The sequence below is a fragment of the Amblyraja radiata genome, chromosome 13 (genome assembly GCF_010909765.2).
Source record: "Amblyraja radiata isolate CabotCenter1 chromosome 13, sAmbRad1.1.pri, whole genome shotgun sequence".
Taxonomy (NCBI): Eukaryota; Metazoa; Chordata; class Chondrichthyes; order Rajiformes; family Rajidae; genus Amblyraja; species Amblyraja radiata.
Window position 1 is genome coordinate 7,375,250 of NC_045968.1, and position 26,302 is coordinate 7,401,551.

Here is a 26,302-nt window from a genome sequence, read left to right on the forward strand (position 1 = left end):
AACCCAAATCTGTCAGTTTGACCTGTCTCAATGACACACACTCGCTTCTGGCCTTGATCTTGTTCCCAGTACATTGTCACTTCATCCTGTGTGCATTCTCTGTCCAACTCATACATTCTTTGCACACTTCCATTCTTCCTTCCTTTCCATCCATTCTTCCATTCGTTCTCTCTGACCAAGGTGAGAGACGTTTACTTCAACTTGAAGCTGCTGAAGGATTGTACTTTGTTCCAGTTGCACCATCCTGACCTGCTCCAATGACTAGCATGATCACGTAAATCTTTTATTCTTTCTTTTATTCCCGTCTCTCTGTCCTTATCCTTTCTCTACTGATCTCCAAAAATAGTTTGTTCCTTCTTCCTCCTTGACTTTTGTTGAAGTGGACTCTAGAAGCCGGCCCTTCAACAGAAGCAGAATCAGCAGTCCTCAAATGAAAGTCCATTCTAAAACTTTGACCTTGAGCAAAGAATTGAGACGGCCTTCCATTGATTCTGCTGAGAGAGGGTGCAGTTCATTACCTTCCCTTTGACATAGACTGGCTGTTTGTGTGATGACAACATTAGAAAATTGAATATCACTGATTATCACTTTGTCCTTGGTCAGCATGTGTTCTGGAGTGCATTTGCTGGATCAGTTGAGGGCCTAATGCTCTCTTTGATTGCAGCGCGCACCAGTTTTTTTTATTCTATGGCCATGAAGATATCATATGATAGCCCCACAGCTTTATCCAAGTGGATCTTGGAAGAATTTATGAGCCTTGTGCTTTAATTAAATAGTTAGAATGAGATCTACTTTGATTTCACAATTAGCCTGAAATATAGCTTCAAATGCAGGATGGAAGAGTTGTGTTCAGGAGTTATTATCCTTTGTTACTTTCTTTATTAAACAATGGAAAAGGGTTTTACTCAAAATGTAATTTTAATGATCATCAGAAAGACATTAAGTTCATGTTTTCTTAATAGACACATCATTCTTTTGCCACTGATCCAGTAAATGTCTTTTCGAGTTTCTCATGTGAGACAGCTTTTACTTATGGCCGTGAATAGATTATAATCTTATGTCTTACGATGGGGAATTGCCTTTATTTTTGGTTGTCAGTGAAAATTAAAAGCCAGTTCTTGCAAATTGGATGAGTCATTTTATTTCAAATTCATGCTTTTTTTGGAACTAGGTAAATGAAAGCTTCCATCTTATACAGACAAGGTTTAATTGTTGCAAATTCTCCGCAAATTTTATTCTGCTTTAATCCTCAGCATAATCACTTTAACAGTTTTCTTCATATCCATCTATACTCTAACTTACTTTCAATATTTTGGTTCTGTTTACTTTTGGGAGTTATCAAAAAACTATTATTAATCACGAGGTGGAAATTAATCACGAGGTGAGACTAACCATACTCGGCGAGAAACTTAGTGATGAGACGCCAAATTGAAATAAATGTTGTCCTCCTTCAATTTGTTTTTCACTGCAAGCACCCAGGTTGTTGGGAATTCACATACATTTAATTGGAAAATATCTGAAGAATTTTGTCAATAATCTCATTTTCTGTAAACATTTTTATTCATAAGGTCATAAGGAGCAGAATTAGGCCATTTGGTCCATCAAGTCTACTCCGCCATTCAATCATGGCTGATCTATCTCTCCCTCCTAACCCCATTCTCCTGCCTCCTTCCCAAAACCCCTGACACCTGTATTAATCAAGAATCTATCTATCTCTGCCTGAAAAATATCCATTGACTTCAGTGGCAAAGAATTCCACAGATTCATCCACCCTCTGACTAAACAAATTCCACCTCATCTCCTTCCTAAACGAACGTCATTTAATTCTGAGGCTATGACCCCTAGTCCTAGACTCTCCCACTAGTGGAAACATCTTCTCCACATCCAAGCCTTTCACAGTAATGGCTATATTCTTTACTGCCGTCAGTCACATTCTCAATATCTGTCGGCTGCAATGGAGAAAACCTTATTTTTATAACTTTGATAGGATATTTTGTTACAATGGCTGAGCACAGCTCATCATCACGTGCTAATCCCAAGGCATGATTCTGAAAAGAGTCTTCAGAATCAAAACAGTTTCTTGATCGTACAAATTGTTCATGTCATGAGTGCCACCACTTCAGACTTGTAACCTAACATTTCTTGAAGTGAGGTTTTCTGCACCTCCTTCTCCCCCACTCCCCTCATCTTCACACCTCCCACCCTTACCCTGTTGCCTTCCACCTACGACCCTCCCTAAGGCTTTAAATTTCACACCTTCTCTCCTTATCTGGCACCTTTTTGTCGCCTTTTCATTGTTAGAGATTGTCACGTACTTCACCCATCCAATAATCAACCACCCTCACCTGTATCCACCTATCACTTGCCAGGCTTTGTCCTTTCCCCACCTCCATTCCAGCTTTCTTTCCCCCACCCCCCACCCCTTTACACAGCAGTCTGAAGACTCAAAAACATCACTTATCCATTTCCTCCACAACGGCTGCACAACTTGCTCAGTTACTCCAGCAGTTCCTCAAGATTCAAAGGTTTCAAAGGTTTTTATTAGTCACATTCACATACACCGAGGTGTAATGAAGTGAAATGCTTTTTGCCATTTTGCAGCACACAAAAAAAATACAGACATAACACCAATGAGAGTCTTAAACACAAAGAACATCCCCCCACAATGGCTCCCACCATGAGGGAAGGCACAAAGTCCAGTCCCCAACCCCAGTTCACCCATAGTCGGGCCTATTGAGGCCTCCACAGTTGCCTCTACGGAGGCCCGATGTTCCTGGCCGTTCTTGCCGGGTGGTGGTGCTCCGGCGTCGGGGGAGTCCTCACAGCGGCTTGGGACACCTGGAACGGCCGCCTCCGTACAGGAGGCTGCGGCTTCAGAAGCCGACAAGGCCGCGCCGGATGGAGCTCCACAACTGGCGATCTCGTCGCGAGATCCCAGGCTCCCGGTGTAAAGTTCGGCGCCGCCGCCCGCAGCTGACTGCTCCACAGTCCCGCAGCTCCGCGATGTTGTTCCCGGCGGTCTCAGCTCACCGGAGCTCCAGCGCGGCGACCCAGGCAAGGCATCGCACGCTCCACGATAGCGCTCCAGCGCTGTGCCGCCGCCGAAGCCGAGGTTCTGACAGCGACAGGAAACGCCGCTCCAGGCCCGCTGGTAGGCCGCGAGGACGGGTCGAAGCTGCAGCCCGGAGAAAAGCTGCCTCTCCGACCAGGTAGGGACCCTGAAAGGCAGTTTCCCCCTCCCCCCCCCTCCCCCCCCCCCCCCCCCTCCCCCCCACCCCCCCACCCCCCACACAAAAAAGTCTAGACCTCCAAACAAAACACTTTAACTAACTAAAAATAAAAATATAACGGTGAAAAGACAGACAACTGCTGGCAGGGCAGCCGTACACAGGACAGCGCCCCCTATCGCTAATGCATCAAGAATGAAGCCTCTGCAGTTCCCAGTGTCCTCAAGGATATTTTCTTGATAGAGTAAATATTTTCCAGTTGATGCATTCCTTCAACAGTTAAAGTCTAAGGAATCAATCCAGTGGGATGGATGTGAGCTTCTATCCCCTGGGATCATGAATAATAGAGACTGCTGCACCGCTGTAGGATGAAGGAAAGTACAGTGCCATAATATACAAACTGGTGAAGGATTTGTGAAGAAGAGGTGGGTAAAGCAGAATTATTGCGTGCTGTAGAGGACTTTCGGTCCGAAATCAAAATCCACAATTTCTAGAAAACTGAAATAAAACATAAAATGTTAGACTAGGTTAGCAGATCAGGTTGCATCTAAGGTGAGAGAAATAGTCAGCATTTCCATCGTGTTATGGTGATTGAGGACCGCTGTGGTATTCATTAAAGGGCCTGTCTTTGCTTGGTTTGTTGATGGGTACCCAGAGATGCTCTTACCTTCCAAGGAGACTTTCCTCTAAGTAGTTTTCTTCATGTTTGCTTCTCCACAAAATGCTGGTCGTGTCTTTATATCCCGTTCATCATTCTTTTGGCTAGTTACCCGTCTACTGTGCTCCACTGCTACCATAGATAGACAGAAAGTGCTGGAGTGACTCAGCAGGTCGGGCAGCATCTCTGGAGGAAAAGCATGGCGACAATATCTAGGTTCCTCTATTGCATGCTATTTCTGTTACTGGGCTACAAATATTTTGGTTGAACTGCAAACTATTCTGAAAGGATTTTTAAGGGTTGGTCATATAGAGAATCACAGGGGTGATGGGCGGCATGGTGGTGCAGCGGTGGAGCACCAGAGGCCTGGGTTCGATCCAGACTGCAGGTGCTGTCTGTATGGAGTTTGTACGTTCTCCCAGTGGCCTGTGTGGGTTTTCGCCGAGATCTTTGTTTTCTTCCCATGCTACAAAGATGTGCTGGTTTGTAGGTTAATTGGCTTGATAGAAATGTAAACTGTCCTGAGTGTGTGTTGGATAGTGTTAATGTGCGGGGATTACTGGTCGGTGTGGTCTCGGTGGGCCAAAGGACCTGTTCCCACGATGTATCTATAAAACTAAAAGAAAACAAAATTGGCAAGGCCTCTCTGGGAAATTGTAACTTCAGTTTTAAAATCTGTTGGACAGGTGAAGGTATAGTTGGTGTTGGGCTTTCAAAGAATTTCATTAGAGCTTTCAATTTATCAAAAAAATAGTGCATTTTCCCCCCATTTTTCCGTATGATCCTCTGGCAATATGTACAACTTGGGATTTTGGAGAGCATCAGTTAACAATGCTCAATTGTGAACAGCTGGTAAAGCTTGAAGCTCAGAAGGGTTCCTCGGTAGGATGGTAGCCATCCTTTTTCTCCAGAGATGCTGCCTGATCCGCTGAGTTACTGCAGCACTTTGTGTCTACCTATGGTAGCAGTATGGTGCTTTATTTGTCATATGTTCGAACAGTTTGAGGCCAGGTTTGTGGATGATGCAAAGAAGGGTGCCATTGAGGAAGCAGGGTGGCCGACGAAGGATTGGATAGGTTGGGAGAGTGAGCAGAGAAGTGGCAAATGGAATGCAGCATAGTAACATATACAGTTATGCACTTTGGGTAGAAGGAATAAAGGCAAAGACTACTTTCTAAATGGGGAGAGGATTGAAGAATCACAGAGGTGCAAAATGACTTGGGAGTGCTGGTGTCAGATTCCCAAAAGGTTAATTTGCAGGTTGAGTTGGCAGTCAGGAAGGCAAATGGCCTAACTCTGCTCGTATGTCTTATGATTTTTACCCGCTCAGCCTCTTTGACTGAATTGACTGATGTGCATCCAAGGGAATAATTCATAGAGTACAATATTCTATGTTAAGAATGAACCTCAATAGATACCAATACATCTCATTCAACACAAAGGGAGTGAACAATGGCCTTCTTCTCTCCATATCCGTAAGGGAAGGTTATGAAGGTGCTGAAGGACATGTTGGAGCATCGGAGCATCGATATTTACGCATAGTTATTTGACGTTGGCATTGCAGGTCTAGAAATGGTTTAACAAAGAAGATGTTTTACGGATAGAAACATTGAGTACAAGATCAAAAAGGTTTTGGTGATCATTCATGAAACAGTGGCCCAGCTACACCTAGAGTATGAAAGAAAGTTTGGAAGAACTCACCCACCAAGCAGCATGTGTGGACAAGGAAGCCAATTAACGTTTCTGATCAAAGACCCTTCATCTGAAGAACGTGGAATATCAGCTCCACTTCCAAGCATAACCTCATAGGAAGGATGTAAGGGCTTTGTAGTGAATGCAGAGGAGATTAACGAAAGGGAGTCCAGGATTGAAGGACATAGACTGAAGAAGCAGGTATCAAACTCCTTGGAACACGTGACAATGCAAGTAGACTTTATAGAGCCTTTTAAAATCGTGAAGGATACTGATAGGGTAATTAGAGAGAAACGGTTTTCATTGGAGAAGGGGGTTAATAAATAAAGATGTAGAATGAATGTGACTGACAAAATGACCAAAGGTGACCTGAAGAAAAATCTTTACACTGACCACATGGGATCTGAAATGCAATCCATAAGTGATTGGCGCAGAATTAGACCATTCGGCCCATCAAGTCTACTGTGCCATTCAATCATGGCTGAACTATCTTTTCCTCCCAACTCCATTCTCCTGCCTTCTTGACACCCGTGCTAATCACAAATCTAAATATCTATCTGCCTTAAAAAATATCCATTGACTTGGCCTCCACAACTTGCTGTACAATGAACTCCACAGATTTACCATCCTCTGACAAAATTAATTCCTTTTCATCTTTCTATAGGAAGGTCCTTTTATTCTTTTTAGTGTTCATCCTGGATGCAGATTAAATTGTAGTGTCCAAACGGAGGAAGGAAGTTTGCGCGCCAGATAAGGAGCCATGTTTCAGCTGGTCAGGGAATTCTGTAGTTGCTCAGTTGCCCTCGTCCAACACAGTCTTTTCATCTGGGCACGTAGAATGGTCGTATATACAAACACTTGCTGCTTGCATATTGGAATTTTTCCATACCTGAGACAGCCATACCAAAAGGTGACCATTGGTGCTGCATTGCTCATTGCTCAGTTGTGGATGCTAAAATAAAAATGTATATGTTTGGGTTGAGATGAATACATCCAGGGGTCCTTTATGCATCTAGAGTACAAAGGCAAGAAACTTGTGTTAAACCTCTGTAAAACACCAAACAGGCTTCTGTTGGAATACTGTGTATAATTATGATTGCATCATTCTGTGAGTATGCAGAGTTTAAAGAGTGAAATAATTTAACTAGAAAGGCACTGGGAATTAGAGTCTACAGTCTGCAGAGAGATGCCTGCAAGATATTGACCAGCACCCCATAGAAATATTCTCTTCAGCCCACAATGTCCAAACAGAACATGATTCCAAGATAGATTAATCTCATCTGTCTGAATGTGATCCATAACCCTCCATTCCCTGCATATCCATGTGCCTATCCTAAATTTACTTTGGGTTATTCTCCTTGGAGCCGAGAGGATTAAGAGCACAAGAACCAAAAATGCTGGAAGCATTTAGTTTAGTTTAGAGATACAGCGTGGAAGCAGGTCCTCCAGCCCACTGAGTCCGTGTCAACCAACGATCACATTAGTTCTATCCCAAACACCATGGGCAATTTACAGAGGCAAATTACCCTATAAACCTGTACATCTTTGAAATGTGGAAGGAAACCAGAGCACCCAGAGAAAAGCCACGCAGTCACACGGAGAACGTACAAACACCTAGTTAGTTTAACAGTATCTGGAGGGGAGAATTAAGAGTCAATATTGATCAGTATTCTTGGACATTCCCAATGCTTCGCTTTAGATGAAATGGAGGAAGAATGCATATGAACCAACAAACATAATGAGAATGTTTCAAATTGTAAAGAGGTGGAAGGGTGGAGAGAACTGGAAATGTCTGTGCCAAAGTGCAGACCAAAGTTGTCAAGATAACTTATTTATTTTTAAAATGGCATTCGGAGGCAGAACTGTAAAAAGATCAATTGAAACAGGAAGGTTCAGTTGCAGCTACAGAGGGAGGAATAAGAAAGGTTTACCTTGAGGTTGCAAATGCAGTGTTGAAGGTTGTAATATTTGCAGACTGAAGATGTAGGCGGGAAAGCTATTGGTAGTGCATTTCTTTGTGTGGGGAGATGGTCATGGGCAGGGGAGTGTTGGTCATATACTTGAGGAAAAGATTTATTGCAACATGACAGAAGTGTGGGATTGATGAGATAGCTAACCGAACCAGTTAGTCACAATGAGCAAATGGTATCCTACTGCGTTGCCTTTCATGACACTTGGGTGTTGATCGCACACCCAAGTGTACAGACTGATTGTCTGCATTATGCTTTATGTTTATGAAGCAATGTACAACAGGTTCACACCAGGTGTAAATCCAAGACTACTTTCATTTGTGGCTGATGCACATTTACCACTGAATGCAGAATGTTGCAATTCAGCTGATGTTCCTGGTATTCCTGAATGGTCAATAGCTATAAAAAATGGAGAATGTGTGATTTTTGGCATTATGATTAAGGTCCATTAATAACTTGTTCAAGTACAGGTAGCAGCAGTTCCACCATGTTTGTTGATTCACATAGAAACACAGAAACATAGAAAATTGGTGCAGGAGTAGGCCATTCGGCCCTTCGAGCCTGCACCGCCATTCAATATGATCATGGCTGATCATCCAACTCAGTATCCTGTACCTGCATTCTCTCCATACCCCCTGATCCCTTTAGCCACAGGGGCCACATCTAACTCCCTCTTAAATATAGCCAATGAACTGGCCTCAACTACCTTCTGTGGCAGAGAATTCCATTGATTCACCACTCTCTGTGTGAAAAATGTTTTTCTCATCTCGGTCCCCTTTATCCTTAAACTGTGACCCCTTGTTCTGGACTTCCCCAACATCGGGAACAATCTTCCTGCATCTAGCCTGTCCAACCCCTTAAGAATTTTGTAAGTTTCTATAAGATCCCCCCTCGATCTTCTAAATTCTAGTTCTTCTAAATGAACTCTTGCTCCATTTCATCTACAGTGGAAAGAATCGGGATTGCTCCAGACTAATCATATTTAATTATTATTTTATGATACTTATTGACAAAGGTGCTGTTGTTATTTATGACTTTGCAGTAAAAAAAAAATCTTATTATCTGGTGAAAATGTTTATTGATTCATTTACTTTTCACGTAATGGTGTGGTGATTGAAGTCGTACTCTGGACGCCAATAATGGATATTGTTTAGCTTTTTATACACCTACAAATGACTCATATTTCATCATTAATTGCATATAGCTTTCTTTCTTTGCCAATGTGTGAAATAGCTACTTCTGCCAATAGTATTTATACATTATTTGGATGGATATTAAAAATATTTGTTTGTTTTTTATGGGGAATACATGAGCGCATAAACTAATGTCAGTCTAATTATTCTGTTACATGTTCGGTGAGCTAATTCCAAGCAGGTTAAGGTTCATGATTGAAGTCCCCAATCTCTCCTTGTCATTGAGGGTCCCCTATTAGTGTTTAATTCAAGCCTGGATGAGCTCTTATGCTGTAACTGTAGCTAAGCACAGAGCTTTTGTCAGTTAGATAAATGCTATCCAGTGAATGATGGTTCTGACCCATTTGTCAGTTGCAATGACAAACAAATATTTTGTAGACCAAGTGATGCAATTTATGCCAGTGGGTGTTTTTTGGATTTGTTCCTCAATTGATTTTCGATTTAATGCAATATCCTTCTCGCAACAATTGTAGAAAATGAGTGCCATTCAAAGTCATTTCTCTTGCAGGGGAGAAATGATAGAAATTGATTTATTTTCTTAGTTTGACTTTGCAAGGGAATCTCTGATAGCAGCTTCTCATTGCTGCATTGAATTTTCAATTTCAGTTATTTGTGTTGTTGCTATGTAAAAACACAGGGGGATGTCTGAATAACATTTTTAACTTGAATGCACACCACACAATGAAATGTATTTTGGCTGTCCTGTCGATATTTGCGATTATTCATGTTATTCAAATAGCAAAACTAAAGCAGCTTTATGAACAGGTTCTTCACACCAAATAATAACACTATTCGGGATGGAGGTTTTGCTAATATAATAGTCTTTATTGCTCTCCCCAATTGCCCTTGAAGGGTGAGCTGCCTTGAGCCACTGTAGCCCTTCTGAAGGAGTCAATCCCACAGTGCTGTTGAGTCGGTAGTTTCAGTATTTATGCCCAGCAATGATGGTGATATTTTTCCTAATCAGGATGGTGTGACTTGTATCAGAGCCTGCTTTTCCCATGGTTTTCCCTTGCACCTGCTGCACTGTCCTCTTTGGTGGAGAAATTAATTGGTTTGTAGTAAACTGCATGAATATTTGCAGTGACTTTTGTAAATGGTCCATTCTTACTGACAAAGCGTAACTTGGGTCCTACGCCAACAGATGTTGCCAGGACTCAAAGGTCTGAGCTATAGGGAAAAGTTTGGCAGCCTAGGACTTTATTCCTTGGAGTACAGGATGCCGAGGGTCATTCATATAGAGGTGCATAAAATCCATGGGGGGGAATACAGAGGATAAATGCACAGTGTTTTACTCGGGGGTAGAGGAATCAAAAACCAGAGGACATAAATTTAACTTGAGAAGGGAAAGATTTAATCGGAACTTGAGGGCCAACTTTTTCACACAGTGGGTGGTGGGTATATGGAACGAGCTACCAGAGGAGATGGTTGAGGGAGGTAGAATAACAACATTTAAAAGACATGTACAGTTGGATGTGTAGGAAAGCTTTAGAGGAATGTGGGCAGGAGGGGGTGGCGTAGATGGGGCAAGTTGGACTGAAGGGCCTGTTTTCTATATGACTGATTATGAAGCAAGATATAAAAGCTCATTGATTTCATTAATGTATACTCACAGATTAGAAGGCAAAATGTGAGGAAGTTATTGTTCTTGTAAAATTTCTTGCATATGTTCTTATCTATATATTTGTAATTAGCTTTATTTTGTTATTAAATCATCATTGAGCTTCATGTTACAGCAGTGATTCACTGCAGAGTGTATCCAAACAGTGCATAGCTCCTACTGAGCTTAATCACAGTGAAGACTGGTGCACGAATGGGGACTCAATCTGAATGAGCATGTGGATCCTGCAACCTGCAAGGGAAATGGCACAGTTAAGAGTTTTATGTTGTGTCATTTTATTTTAATGTCCTTAATTACTGGTTGGTAATTATTGACATGTGCCCGAATAGTCTTTGATTATCTCTATGGGAGGCATAGTAGAAAAAGCCTCCTGCAAGCTGCCAATGGCTGCAAGGACATTGGTGTGCACTGCCGTTGACAGTAAATGATGCCTGAAGCAAACTTGCTGTTAGTTCCCTTTCACAAGGGTCTTCTGTAGTATGAAGGATCAGTTGGTTTAGATCTATGTATTCAGGAGAAGTAATTGGACAGATGGGGACAGTGGGAGGTAAGTTTGATTGGATTCAAGATGCTTCAGCTCTCTTATAAAGAGACAAAGAAGGGCGGTGCAGCTGGTAGAGCTGCTGCTTTACTGCGCCAGAGACATGGGTTTGATCCTGACCACGGTTGCTGGCTGTGTGCCGATTACATTTTCTCTCTGTGAATACGTGGGCTTCCTCTGGGTGCTCCGGTTTCCTCCTACATCTCAAAGGCTTGCAGGTCTGTAGGTTAATTGACCTCTGTGAATTAAAAAAGGAAAAAAAAAGCCTCTCATATGAACAAAATGGATGGGAAATTAGGAAAACGTAGAACTTGTGTGAATGGGAGAATTGATGGTGTGAACCTGGTGGGCCAAAGGGCCTATTTCCATGAAGTATCTCGTAGCTGAACGATGACACCAGTCATTAACTGAACCTTCCATCTGGATTAGTTGGAGGGTCTGAACTAAATGTATGCACAGAGAAATTAGAGCAGAAATTCTCCATGAGTGGTTTGGAGAAGAAGCCAAAAAGCTTGATGTGCTGTTTCTCTCTCTCTCTCTCTCTCTCTCTCTCTCTCTCTCTCTCTCTCTCTCTCTCTCTCTCTTTTGGGATAGCACCTTCTCTTGCCTTGAGGGGATTTCACATAATAGCTGTAAATCCTTCAGAAATTCAACTCCTTTTTTTCCCCTATGAGGTTCAACATTCATGAAGCAAAGTAACAGTCTCAGGTTTTGCCATACTGACCTTTCTGTTCAGGGTCTCTTCCAATGCCAGAGTAAGGCCACATGGAACTTGGAGAATATAAATATGCACGTAAATATATTTGATGAATTGCACGTATATATATTTATTATTGCTCATATTCTATGTCGCTCTTCCAGGGAGATGCTAACTGCATTTCATTGTCTCTGTACTGTACACTGCACAATGACAATAAAGTTTGAATCTGAATCTGAATCTGAGAAGCAGCACCTCGTATTTTGCTTGGGTAGCTTTCAACCCAGCAGTATGAGCATTGAATTCTCTAATTTTAAGTAACTTCATCGTACACCCCATTCCGTCCTTGTCTCCTTCCTCGGCCCCTGTCATTTTACCAGTTGCACAATTGTCCTCATTGTTTCTCTTGAGATCGCACCTTCCCGAGCCAACAATGGCCCTACCTGAGGTAATTTGTGTCTGGCCCTGTGTGGTCCTGGTCTTTTCTCTCCTCCAGCTCTTCACCTCCCCCACCCCCGCCCACTATGTTCAGCCTGAATAAGAGTCCCAACCCAAAACGTCACCCTTCCTTTTTGTCTCTCCAGAGATGCTGCCTGACCCGCGGAATTACTCCTGCACTTTGTGTCCATCTTTACTCTCTGGTTTTACATTATTAACTATTTTACCAATGTGAATGCAGTAACCTCTTGGGCCAATACATATGTTTTTTCATTTTTTGGAAGCTGAATATTTTATTATCCAGCATTCTCACGGGTGCAACATTTTTTTTACAGTGATATGGAGGGTAGTACTTCGAAGCTCACTTGTGACAGGGAGAGGGACGTTTCCAACAATCAATAACTGATTTGCAGTGGCTGTTTAGTCTATTCAGCAGCTTCTAGACTCAATTAATTTTCAATGAGCAGTCATCGGGGTTTTGAATTAATAAACAGTTCAATAGTTCTTATACGCATGCATAGATCTTTGTACAATTATATTCCTCTCGGGAGTATACTCCAGTAGTCATTGATTTCAAAATAAGGACACTTTTACGTTTCTGATATAATGCCAACGACAGACAGTAAGGGGCAATTTCTTCTGCTTTATGATGACAAATATACTTAGATTTTTTGGTGCAGGGCATTAATTCCCTTGCATCTCCGAATCCTGCTGAATTGCTTCTTAGTTTACTTAAGATTCAATGTGAAAATAGGCTCTTCAGCTCACCGAGTCCATGCCGACCATTAATAACCCATGCTTAGTTCTATTCTACACCATAGGGACAATTTACAGAAGACAAGTAACCTACAAACCTGCACGTCTTTTGAATGTAGGAGGAAACAGGAGCACCCTGGAGAAAACCCACCAGGTCACAGGGAGAACGTGCAAACTCTGTACAGAAAGCACCCCTAGTCAGGATCGAACCCGGGTCTCTGGCACAGTAAGGCAGCAACTCTTCCACTGTGCCACCCATACTGTTTAGATAAGGTTATTGAGCATAGTGTGAAAATCACCGAGGTGGAAGTGGTTGTAATATTTGTCTAGAATCTAGTTCTCCTGGAGTCTGGCTTACCCATTTTTGTTGTAAAGTCCAATCTCGGGAACTTGAGCAAAGCTATTCTCTACCCCTTGCCCACCCAAACCATTGAAGGAGGTTGATGCAAGGAACTGCAGATGCTGGTTTACAAACAAAGGCACAACCTGCTGGAGTAACACAGCGGGTCAGGCAGAAAGGAGGTTGCTGGGCATGGCCTGAGGAAGGACACACGATATAAGATAGACACAAAGTGCAGGAGTAACTCAGCTGGTCAGGGAGCATCTTTGGAGAAAAGGAATTGGTGACGTTTCTCCTTTTTGTGTCTACCTTTGGTGCAAACCAGCATCTGTAGCTCCTACCTACACAGGATATGAGATTGAGTTGGCTGCTTAGGAAATGGTTCATCTGAACATAGCATAAAATACTATACTTGGTGGAATTCTGAACTCGATCACAAAATACTGGAAGTAATTAGATCCAGTGAGAGAGAAACCGACTTAACATTTAAGAATGGTGACATCAGAATAAATTCTGACCTTTCGATCATTTTACCTGTGGCACCATGTAAGCTCTGAAATTCTCTCCTTAAACCTTTCTATTTCTCTCCTCTTTTCTCCTTAAATCCTCCCTCTTTGAACAGGGTTTATTTGTGATTCCTGCCCTGAGAAGAACCTTCTCTTGGCTTAGTAAGTGAAGGACGATGACATTTTAAGTATTATTGCTTTTTTTGCCGTCAGCTTTGCTGAAGTAAATTTCATTTTGTGACTGACATAATTGTTGCCTTTTGCATTCAGCTCCCCTCTGGTTTAATTTCAAACCACACTTATGGAAGTATTGAAATTAAAACATATATGCTAAATAAAAATCATTGAGTATTAAATATCAATTCTAATCTGAATTATTTATCCTCATTTAATAAATGAAAGTGCTGAGATCGTATGTCAGTACAAGGTTCAGTTATTCAAATGTGCAGATATTTGCAGTGATGTATTAATATTAATGAGAATATATGTCATCTTTTGTTTTGTCTTGTAGTATTCAAAAAACGTGGCGCACCCTGTGACATAACATACAAACTCTGCAGATTAATTACAGGCCAAGACAACTGTTTTCATCCATCCTCATTTGGCAAACATCAAACCCCCACAGACATCAATCAACAATTTGTCTTCTGTAAGTATTTTCCTTTATCATTGGTGCCGAGCGTAATTAAACATGTCGATACAGCGATAGCTGACCAAACAAATCAGGCTGTAATTTAATGATCTTACTATTAGAGATACTACTTGGCTTCATCGCCACCATTGAGAAGATGCCAATAAAATTTGTGCTGAAGCCAATGCCAAAGAAGGTTGTGCAATGGATAATTAATGATTTTTGATGGGCCACTGGTAACACTCAAGATTCATACTGTACTGAAGTATCAGAAAAACATTTAGACTTGTTTTGCCCTCTGCGATAATTCCATATTTGTGCATAATCTTATACTTGGACATGACAATGGAGATACATTAAAAAAAACCTCCAGTAAATATACCTATGTTCATACACCAGCTTTTAATATAGTTGATTGACCTATTTATTCACCGAAAGGTGAAGAGGTCAATCTGTTTACTGGCTTTGTAGCAGCATATTTGGCTGGATTTCCAGCTGGTTAGCCACATGTTAATAGCTTGATACTTGTGAGTTATTGATCATTACAATGCAATTTTTTTTGTCAAAACTGACAACTAAATATTTGAAGTGAGCAGGCAAAGCAACCTGTGGAAGCAAAGGGATGGTTGAATTTTGCCTCAAAACCTGCATCATGGCCGGATTGTGCGAGGGGTCACAACTTAAAATGTCGACCATCCTTTTGCCTCCACCGATGTTGTTTGATGTATTGAGTTCTTGGTGAGTTCATTTTTTGCTCCAAATTCCAGCATCTGCAGTCTCTTGAGTCTCCAATTAGATATTTGATATTTTTATGTATTCAACTCGAATCTTCAGGAAAATATTCAGTGTTTAAGATGCCATATTGAAATGTTATTGTTACTAATCTAAAATCATTTGGCATTGGTGCAATGGAAAAATATCCACTGAATATTGCAAGTTGGTGAAGAATTCCAAATTTATGAATCATTCATCCTAGATTCCTAGAAATGACAATTTTGGGGGAAAATTTATATGTACTTAGCATATTTATGTATGTATTATCATGTCTCTGAATATATCACATATATCTGAATATATCACAATGACAACCTTTGTGATATGACATTTACTTTCAAATATTAAGCTTAGTGTTAATTCTCATGTGATTCTGGATTATTTTTAAAGGCTTCTGGAAGAAATAATTTTTTTGGTTACATATATTTTGAAATGGTGACAGTGTTTTAAGAAGTAGTTTCTGTGTTGCTTTGGTGTAATTGTGTGAGAATTATACCATTCGGCCCAAAGAGTCTGCTCCACCATTCGATCATAGTGTACCTCTGAAAACACGTTTTAAGTGCGTTAGGGTGTTAAGAGGAGTGATATCCAATATTCTGGAAAATTTCCCAATCCATGTCACCGGGATGCTGGTTTGTTGGAGCTTTACTGTAATAAAGTCATATCATCGACCCAACTTGCCCACGCCAACCAACATGCTCCATACCTGGCATCCCAGTCTGCATTTGGCCCATATCCCTGTAAACCTATCCTATTCATGTACCTGACCAAATGTTTTTTAACAATTGTGATAGTACCTGCCTCAACTACCTCCTCTGGCATCTCGTCCCATATACCAACCACCCTATGTATGTAAAACCAAAAGTTGCCCCTCAGGTTCCTATTAAATCTTTGCCTCCTCACTTTAAACATATTTCCTCTGGTTCTTGATTCCCCTACTCTGAGTAAACAACACTGGCTATATCTTATCTATTCCCCTCATGATCTTGTACATCTCTGTAAGATCACTCATCGTCCTTCTGCGCTCTAAGGAATAAAGACCTAGCCTGCTCAACCTCTCTGTAGCTCAGGCCCTGGAGTTCTGGCACCAGCCATATAAATCTTCTCTGCACCCTTTCCAGTTTAACAATATCTTTCCTGTAATAGGGTGTCCAAAACTGAACACACCACTCTAAACGTGGCCTTATCAATATCTTGTATTGTGATTTGTGGTAACATTGAAGATATCACACTTTGTGTAGAAATGCTCTAAGTTCTGTACATTGCTGTGTATGTAGCAACAGAATCCATTTACACTTAATGCATACATAAATACAGACATCATGAATATTCTGATAGTTATTCATCTGGAGCAGTTAATTGTATTCTAATGTACACTCGATACGGAGTTCCAGAAATTGTGTGAACTTTGGATATTTGCCTAGCTTTGTAGTTGGGAACTTGGAACGATGGCTGCTGGATTAGATCTGGAGGGAAGAAATCAGTTGAAAAGCAAACTGTAATAATGTACATTTTTTAAAATGTTTCATTTAATTGTTTCATGCCCTGTATATTTGAAATGGAATGTATATTGAACAGCTTAAAACAATTTAAAAATAATTTTAAAATTTATTTATTTATGAATGTTGTTAATGTTTAATGTAAAAATCATTCAATATATTAAACAGTTTTGACAGATAATCAAATCAGTTAATACCAAACGTGAATACAATCAAGTCATACACAAGTTCAACAGGTAGAGTGAAGAGAAAGAATACCTGAATGCAGAATATAGTTTCTCAACATTGTAGCATAACTGTTCCAGAGAAAGGGTCCAATGTTGCAGAGACAGGTTGGAAAATAGGGGCTGCATGTTATCTTATGGAAGGACTGATAATAGAGTTGAACAAGCAGTCCCTGAGTCTGGAGGTATTTGCTTTCAAGCTTCTGCATCTTCTGCCCAGTAGGAGCAGGGGGAAGAGGAATGACTGGAATGGAAAAGGTCCTTGATAATGTTGGGTGCTTTCCTAAAGGGTAGATTGAGTGGATGGTAGGGAGTCTGGTCTCAGTGATGGTTTGGTCTACATTCACAACTCTGAATTTCTTGCATTCTGGGCAGAGCTGATGCCAAACCAAGCTGTAATCAAACTGGCTCAATACCGTATACAAATCCTGTGATAATTGTTCAAAACTGGAGCAGTAAATTTTAAAGATGCTATTGCAATCACCATGCTATAATACAGTATATTCAGGAAAAACATTCTCGCAGACTAACCTTTCTTTTTCACTCTTTCCATCTCAATTTACTAATTTAAATGTTTCCAATTAAGCAGGTTCATCTGCATCGGTGTGGCCTTTTGTGGAAAGTAAACCTGTCTTCTTGTTTTGGATCCTAATGGATCTGTGCTTGCTCCAGCAGTGTGTGATCTCCACTTTGTTTTTAAAATCCTTGTATCATTCAAAAATTTGCATACCCACCTTTTAATCAAAAGAAGGAGCTGTCAGAGAAGAGATTATATCCGACGGGTTTAATAATTATCAAAGATCGACTCGTGGCTTAATTTAGAAGCAATCAGTCAATTCCTGATCAACAAAATAGTCAAAGTGCAAGAAATCTGGAAGCACGACATGAGAAAAAGTTGGAAATATTTAGCAAGGCAGGCTGCATCAGTAATGAAATGGGAGCCAGCAGTTGAGATCCAAATATACTGCCTCGAGGCTACAAGAGTAATGTTAAATTGTTTCTTTCTGACCCTTTGGGACTTGGATTCACAGAATGCCTGTGCTGGGGATAAAGATAAATAAATCTCAGTTCCAGGCATGTCCTTACCCAATTATTTTTGCATCTCAAAAAAAAGACAGCACTAAGATATTTGTAGAGATGGCGTGTTAGTAAAGAAGGCATGTGGTGTGCTTGCCTTCATTGGTCGGGGCATTGAGTGTTAGAGTTATGAAGTCATGACACAGATAGATAGGACTTTGGTTAGGCCATGTATGGAGTATTGCATACAGTCTGGTCACCCCATTACAGGAAAGATCTGGAGGCTTCGGAGTGGGTGCAGAATGCTGCCTAGAATGCTGGCTATATTGAGAGGTTGGACAAAACTTTGATTGTTTTCTCTGGAGTGTTGGAGGTTGAGGTTGACCAGTGAAGTGTATGACTCCATGAGAAGCATGGATAAGGTTGACAGTCAGAACCTTTTTTCCCCAGGATGGAAATGTCACAGGCCAGAGTGCATAGCTTTAAGGTGAAAGAGGCAAAGTTTAAAGGAGATATGCAGGGCAGGTTTCTTACACAGAGGGTGGTCGACTTGTGGAACGCGCTGCCAGTGGTAGCTTTTAAGAGATTCTTAGATGGCACAGGGAATGGAGGGATATTGATCATGTGCAGGCGGATGAGAATAGTTTAGCTTGACACAAACATTGTGGCCCGAGGGCGTGTTTTTGTGCTGCACTTCTATTTGTTTAATAATAATTGTTTTATGTAACTATGTGGCATTAATTTAGTTGTCAAGGAGAAATAAGGAATGCATCACTTGCAACTCTGGTATCTGAACTATCTCGTAAACATGACTATCTAGAAATGTTGCCCTGTCCTCTTCAAAATGGACACCACTGCCGTTCTCATTGCCCAGTGCTAATCCCACTCATGCTGTTATGTTTGGTGGATTGTAAAAGACAAGCCGTCGGGTTTATTTCTATGCAAGGTTGGTTCTGTGAGGCAAATGTGATTTCTGTAATGGAATGCTAATACCATGCATGAGGTTTTAAAATTGTGCAGTGCCTTGTTACTTGTCTTGCTATGATGCCAATCTATTCCTCCAGCATGCTGACAACGGCAACTCCCAAAATGATTTCAAGTATAAGCTCTGACATTTGTGCTCGGAAACTTAAGCAGCTGTCACTGTTCCTAGAATTCACAACAATGATGTAATACTCTGCTATTATGGTAATGTTTGCATATTTTTAAGTTGCAATTCACCAGAGAACAAGATGATACATGCTCGCTCAAAGCTATGTTACTTTAATAAAAACGGCCCAATTTGCATGTTAAATTGGAATGCATCCTGTGGAGGGGGGAAGAGAGAAATTCATTGTCAGTTGATGTGTTGGATATGCTCTATAGTAATGTACATTAATGGGATTATCGTTGCTAAATGTGATTCCATTTAAATTGGTGAAACTAAATTGCAGATATGGAGTTCGGCTTAGTTTATTGTCACATGTACTGAGGCTTTTGTTGCATGCTAACCATTCAGCGGAAAGACAATGCATGATGACACTCAAGCCGGAGTTCAGAATCTAGTTCAGAAGTGTGTGAACTACGTTACACATTTTGGAGTTAATATAAAGGATGGATTTCTCTCTGCATATTGTAAAAACATGAAATGTTTCAGCAATTCCTATTTAAAAAGAAAAGTATATTCTATCAACACGATGTAGCAATTTTTAATGTGTGCTGACTGGTTCACAATTTTCCTCCTATTCACTTCGTGAAAAAATTGAGAAATACAGCAATGGAAAACTATAGTTTATAACTGGGTGATAAGTCTGTCATAATGTTTATTGAAAGAGTTTAATATATGAATTTACCATTGCTATCAATAAACAATGATCGGTATTTTCTACATCTGGGGAAGTGCGGCATTATGTAGTTATCTGGATATGTTTCGTGGGAAGACATTTTCATGTAAATTAAAAATTTAATTTCATGCTGTATTTGTGGCTGTAAGGCATGTCCTTGTTTATCTTTAGCCTGGTGTAATTGGATTTGGTATTATTTATGCTGGGAAATTAATTCATGTAAAGCTTGACTGGCTAGTAATTTTTGTTTGGTTTGCTGAAAGGTTTTTAAATTGTTACCGTTATAAAGCACTTAATTTTCCCTTTCTCCATTAAGTTATGATCCTGAGCCAATAGGAATAAGCAAAAGATATCAATTATTTTCAACTGGTGACATAAATTGTAAAACCAAGGGTGACGATTCATGACCGGCTAAAAACTAAACTTTGCTTGAATTGGAGGTCTGATGCTGAATTTCTTTGCTGGCATTTGGTCGATATGAGAATTTGCTGATCAGAAAAGGCCTTGGACAAATTTTGGTTGTGTATTAACTCCCCCAGGAAAAGAGGTGAGAGTTGGCCAATGAGTAGGTCGATAAATTCACAGAGGGAGAGTGAGAATGTCCACCCAGTCTCCCTTTACCTTTCCTACAACATGTAATCTGCAATTACTCACTGGTCTGGCGTGTAACCAAGAATATGCAAGTGTTTTAATGGATGCAATTGAATTACAAGATAAGATGATGAATCCAGACAATCTAATGGTTGGATGTGGAGAAAGAATGTATGCTGATTTATACTTGGAACAAATCCAACGATTTCAAGATGTTAGCAATTTTGCAGAATAATTCCACATTAGACTTGCATATACCTGCACCCAGTTGTGAAGTATATTTATGACTCTGTGACTCTAGTTTAGTTTATTCACATGTAATGAGGTACAGTGAGAAGCTATTTGTTGTGTATCCAATAATTATGAATGATGTCTACTCTTCATCCAAAAAAGAGAATGTAGTTTTTATTTGAATTTTAAATAAGAGTACAGCATACCTGTCAAAAATGTCTTGGGAATTGGATTGGATTGCCATAGTTGTGGGATATGGTCAGCAAAGGGAAAATAATAACAGTGCCCCGTGGCTCAGAGGGATAACAAGACTTTGGTTACCCCAGGACAGTAAGTTGAGTTGAGGAACTAGAAGATCAAATGTATGTTCCCCATAATTGCTCAAAAGGGCTATGAATAAAAAAAGGTCAAGTTCACAGATTCTGGCCTTGCAAGAGGGTAAAACAAGCTTGAAGGGCAATGCAACTCAGTGTATCATGTCTGAACATCCCTCTCTGCTGGGGGGATAAAATCATTTGAATTAATCTCAGCATGTCAGTTTCAGTTTGGTATATTCCTGATATAGATCCAGAGTAATAGGAAGGAACATATCTTCTGGGAGAAGATGTACATGTCACCACTTCACTTTGACTGAGAAAGCAGCAGTGCAAATGGGAAAATAACAGAATTAATAAAGAACAGAATTGCTTAGTTTAAACATAATGTGATCATCCTCCTCATTTTGTAATTGCAATTAAAATGGCAGATTGTGTTAGATAATATTCAGAGTGGTCAGTGGCAAATTATGTGGTGTACCCATCAGTAATCATAGTTTCATTTGCAGTTTGGAGGTTACGCAACTTAAAATAGCAACTGCATTTATTTCATAACAGTGTATGCACAGCAAAATGTGTAAAAATATTAACAATTATAATTTGACAACAGCTAATTTATTTAATTGTTTCATTCACCCTAGACCTGTTCTCTGCTTTATATGGAAGGTTTCCTGTGCTTTCCCTGAAAATATAAAAAATATTCCTGATATTTCATTCCCCAGTATAATTTCTCCTACCACAGCCCAAAAGGGATCCATTTCTACACAGTCAATTTAGCTTTCATGACTTGGTTATTTTGCAACTCTGCCTTGTGTGATTGCTGTGGGATTATATCCATTAATTCAATACTCATAATTCATTCAATTTGCTACAGATACCAAGCATCCAGATTAAGATTCTTCAAACTTGCCCTTGCCATTTTCACTGCTGTGACTCTTATGTGAAGTATACTATTAAGTTTATGTTTTCCTTCTTAGTTTATTTTAGTGATTCATCGTGGAAACAAGCCCTTTGGCCCACCGAGTACACGCCGACTAGCGCTCCCCGCACGCCAAGACTATCCTGCACACCAGGGACAATTTACAATTTTACCAAAGCCAATTAGCCGACAAACCTGCACTTCTTTGGAATGTGGGAGGAAACCGGAGATCCCATAGAAAACCCACATGGTCACAGGGAGAACGTATAACCTCCGTACAGATAGCACCCATAGTCAGTTGCTGTAAAGCAGCATCTCCAGCAGCTCCACCAAGTCATCTTGTCAGATTTTGGTTACAATCACCAATTTTCAACCCCCGTTTGATAGCCTTGAACGTTCTCATTAAATGTTAAAAGTTCGTCTCATCAAAAACTTCTCTTTCCTCCCACGCTATTTAGTGTTAAATCTTTGGGTAACCAGAGGGAACATAAAGAGAAAGCATTTGCTGATATATGTTGTGCAGTTGATCACAAATATAGAAGTTAAATACAATTATTTTCATCAAGCTATCATATTTAAATAAGAAATAAGCACCATTAGATTTCTAAATTTCAATTTAATATAACAATATAAATTTGTAACATAAATGTGAATCTGAGTTACCCTGAGATCAGGAAGTGTTAAATTAATCCTTTTGGAACAGTGTATTTTAATAATCAAGGTTAGGTTTCCCAAGGTTAAATCAGATGTTTAGTGGATATGCTTTGAGACCTTTTCAAACACAATGTAGAAAATGACTGAATCATTTGCTTTCATTTTGTTGGGGGTTGGTAGGTTCTTTCTATCATTGGACAAAATGGAGTGTGTTTATTCTGAATTTAAAAAAAAGTACGTGCGATATCCTTCTACTCAAAACAGAAATGGGCAATTGTATCTAAATACACCATTTAATCTCCACTAATTCTGTAACTACTTGTAGAGTAGTGTTGTTGCAATATGTGTTTGGTTAAATCATGGAGTCCATGGGACATAGTTCTGTTGCGTGTGTATACACAGAATCACAGAGCAAGGACATTCAAACTGTTGTGTCCATTATGGGGTTATGTAAGAGCAATGCAGTTGATCCCTCTCCCAGTCCAGTAAATACTTTCCTTTCAGATATTCAAGCTCAAGTTTGAACACTACATTGAATCTACCTCCATTATTACTCCTGGCAGTACAAGCCAGACCGAAAACCAGTTGATGCATTAAAACAAAATCTCATGTCACTTTTTGGTTCTTTTGCAATTGGTTTTCATTATATGCCCCAGGTTTTTGACCCTCCTTTCATGGTTCAGAACAGTTTCTCAATCTACACTTTGCACACCGAGTAATTTAAAGTATCTATTACAGGACCTCTGGCAACTGCCTCTGTTGCATTGCCTTTGCTCATTTTTCTCACCAAAATGTAACATTTCATGTTTCTTAGTCTGCACCCCACCCCCACATCAGTCTGAAGAAGGGTCCCGACCCGAAACGTCGCCTATTTCCTTCGCTCCATAGATACTGCCTCACCTGCTGAGTTTCTCCTGCATTTTTGTCTACCTTTCATTGTGGATAGTATTTCCTGTTTCTTAACCAATTAACTATTCATGCAGCTTTTGTTCTATGGCCCGATAGCTATAAGGTGAGAGGGGGGATGTTTAATGTAGATATGAGGGGCAAGGTTTTTTACACAGAGTGGTGAGGGCCTGGAATGTACTGCAAGGGGTGGTGTTGGAGGAAGATGCAATAGTGGCGTTTAAGAGGCACATGGAAGTGGAGGAATATGGATTATGTATGGGGAGTTGAGATCACTTGGTCACTGCCATTTTTCGTCCCACGATTGGCCATGACCCGAGTGTACTCGGGGGTGGCACTGAACAGGTTAACTTAGATCATGTTCAGCACCAACATTGTGGGCTGAAGGGCCCATTCCTGTGCTGTGCTGTAATATGTTCTCTGTAAGCCCAACTGTGGAGCCATCCGATACAGTTTCTCCTTTTGGAATGCAGCCCTGCCACCTTCTGAACCAAGCTTCTTGCCAAGAGCAACAATTAGGCATTCTCTTCACTGCCATTTCTTTCACTCCCTTGGGTATAAATCTACCCCATGAAATTCCTTTAACAAGTAAGAAGGCAAGCTTTGGACTTGATAAACGTTTCTGGCTTCAGCAATTGCTTTCACTGCACCTGCTGTATTTATTCTCCTTCAAGTGCTTAAATGGGCTGAGCCCTGAAACCTGACTGAGAACTGTAAAAGGCTGACAAATCCAAACACATTATCCCAGCCTTTCAAATGGAGGTACACAAAAGTAGTTTCCCCATGTACCCATAAATGAAAATTATGAATGGTTCTGCTGCAATTTAAGGATGAATGTGTTTTTCTTCTGGTTAGTGGAGCGTTTTATCACAGTGCTGAAAATGAAAGCATTAGGCTGCAGGGCACCTCATCGCCTCTCTCTTTGATAAAAGGGTTACTTGACAGCAACAGCAGAGAGTAACAGTCTCAGCCTGGTGATGGCTAAATTTCTAGTGAGCACTTCTGCGCTAATGAGCTCCCTTGAGATAAAGGTTGTTTTTTATTCTGGATGTAAGCAAGTACACACAGAACAGACTCTGCTTATTTCCCTCAAAATGATGGACCATTGGGGTGAAGGTTTACAGACATCAAATAAAATTATCATCAACCTTTAAATTTTAATATATTGTTGATCAAACTTTTCTTCTGCCGAAAGGCGTCATTTATTTTCCAAATTGTGTAAAGGGCATTTAGACAAGTGGGCTGGAGTGTCACAATTGTAAACAATACATATTTTGGCAATGAGCTTGCATATTTTATGCTGAGAATATGTGTACAGTGTTAATTATTTTAATTTGTACTAAATTCTTAATTGAGACAACACTTGAATTGGGTTTGTATTCTTTAATTTGACAATTAGAACTTTTGCAGTTGAATCTATTGTAACTAACGTACAGAAAAATTCAATACATTTGCACTGTGATGTAGTATATAATGAAGAGAAGAGGACCTTACCCAGTTCAAATTATGATGCCTTTGAAACTTTGCCAAGCACCCTGGTGAGATAACTAGACTAGCAGAAGATTTTAACATGTGGTATATGATTGGAATTGAATGGAATCAGAGGGACTTTCCCCCCCCCAAATGGTTTCTTACAACAGTTCCATGAGCAGGTGGGATCGACCTCTATCTCTGTTGAATGGGAAGCTCAGTGAGTTGTGCTGTTTTCCATTGTAGCGTTTGAACAAGGTGTCAATACAGGTTGAGTGGTCTATTGGATAAATGGACTGCAATGAAATAGAAACATAGAAACATAGAAAATAGGTGCAGGAGTAGGCCATTCGGCCCTTCAAGCCTGCACCGCCATTCAATATGATCATGGCTGATCATCCAACTCAGTATCCTGTACCTTTCTTCTCTCCATACCCCCTGATCCCTTTAGCCACAAGGGCCACATCTAACTCCCTCTTAAATATAGCCAATGAACTGGCCTCAACTACCTCCTGTGGCAGAGAATACCACGGATTCACCACTCTCTGTGTGAAAAATGATATTCTCATCTCGGTCCTAAAAGACTTCCCCCTTATCCTTAAACTGTGACCTCTTGTTCTGGACTTCCCCAACATCGGGAACAATATTCCTGCATCTAGCCTGTCCAACCCCTTAAGAATTTTGTAAGTTTCTATAAGATTCCCCTCAATCTTCTAAATTCTAGCGAGTACAAGCCGAGTCTATCCAGTCTTTCTGCATATGAAAGTCCTGCCATCCCAGGAATCAGTCTGGTGAACCTTCTCTGTACTCCCTCTATGGCAAGAATGTCTTTCCTCAGATTAGGAGACCAAAACTGTACGCAATACTCCAGGTGTGGCCTCACCAAGACCCTGTACAACTGCAGTAGAACCTCCCTGCTCTTATACTCAAATCCTTTTGCTATGAATGCTAACATACCATTCACTTTCTTCACTGCCTGCTGCACCTGCATGCCTACTTTCAATGACTGGTGTACCATGACACCCAGGTATCGTTGCATCTCCCCTTTTCCTAATCGGCCACCATTCAGATAATAGTCTACTTTCCTGTTTTTACCACCAAAGTGGATAACCTCACAAATGTGATGGACATCAACAGATTCACAAAATTCAGATGTTAAAAAATTCTATGCGGAAGACAGAGGACAAGGAATGCTCCTGCAGGAAATACCTAGAAAGTTGGGGCTTCTGGTTCCTGGGCTTCTTCCATGCTGGTGACCCCAATTGAAAATTGCATGCATTTATGAGTCTGAAGAAGGGTCTTGACCCAAAACGTTGCCTATGTCCTTCGCTCCATAGATGCTGCCTCACCCGCTGAGTTTCTCCAGCATTTTTATCTACCTTCCGGCATCTGTAGTTGCTTCTTAAACATTATGCATTTGTGAATGATGTCTTTGCCTTTTAAATCACCCATCCCTCATTCACCAATGTGACCCAGTCAATACGTCATTTTAGAGAACAAAGATTTCCATTGAGAATGAGACAAGATTGCAACTGGGTAAATAACAAACTTATTCGGGTTAAAATGGAAATTCTTTATAGATTTGAAAAAAATCTCACATTTATCCACCT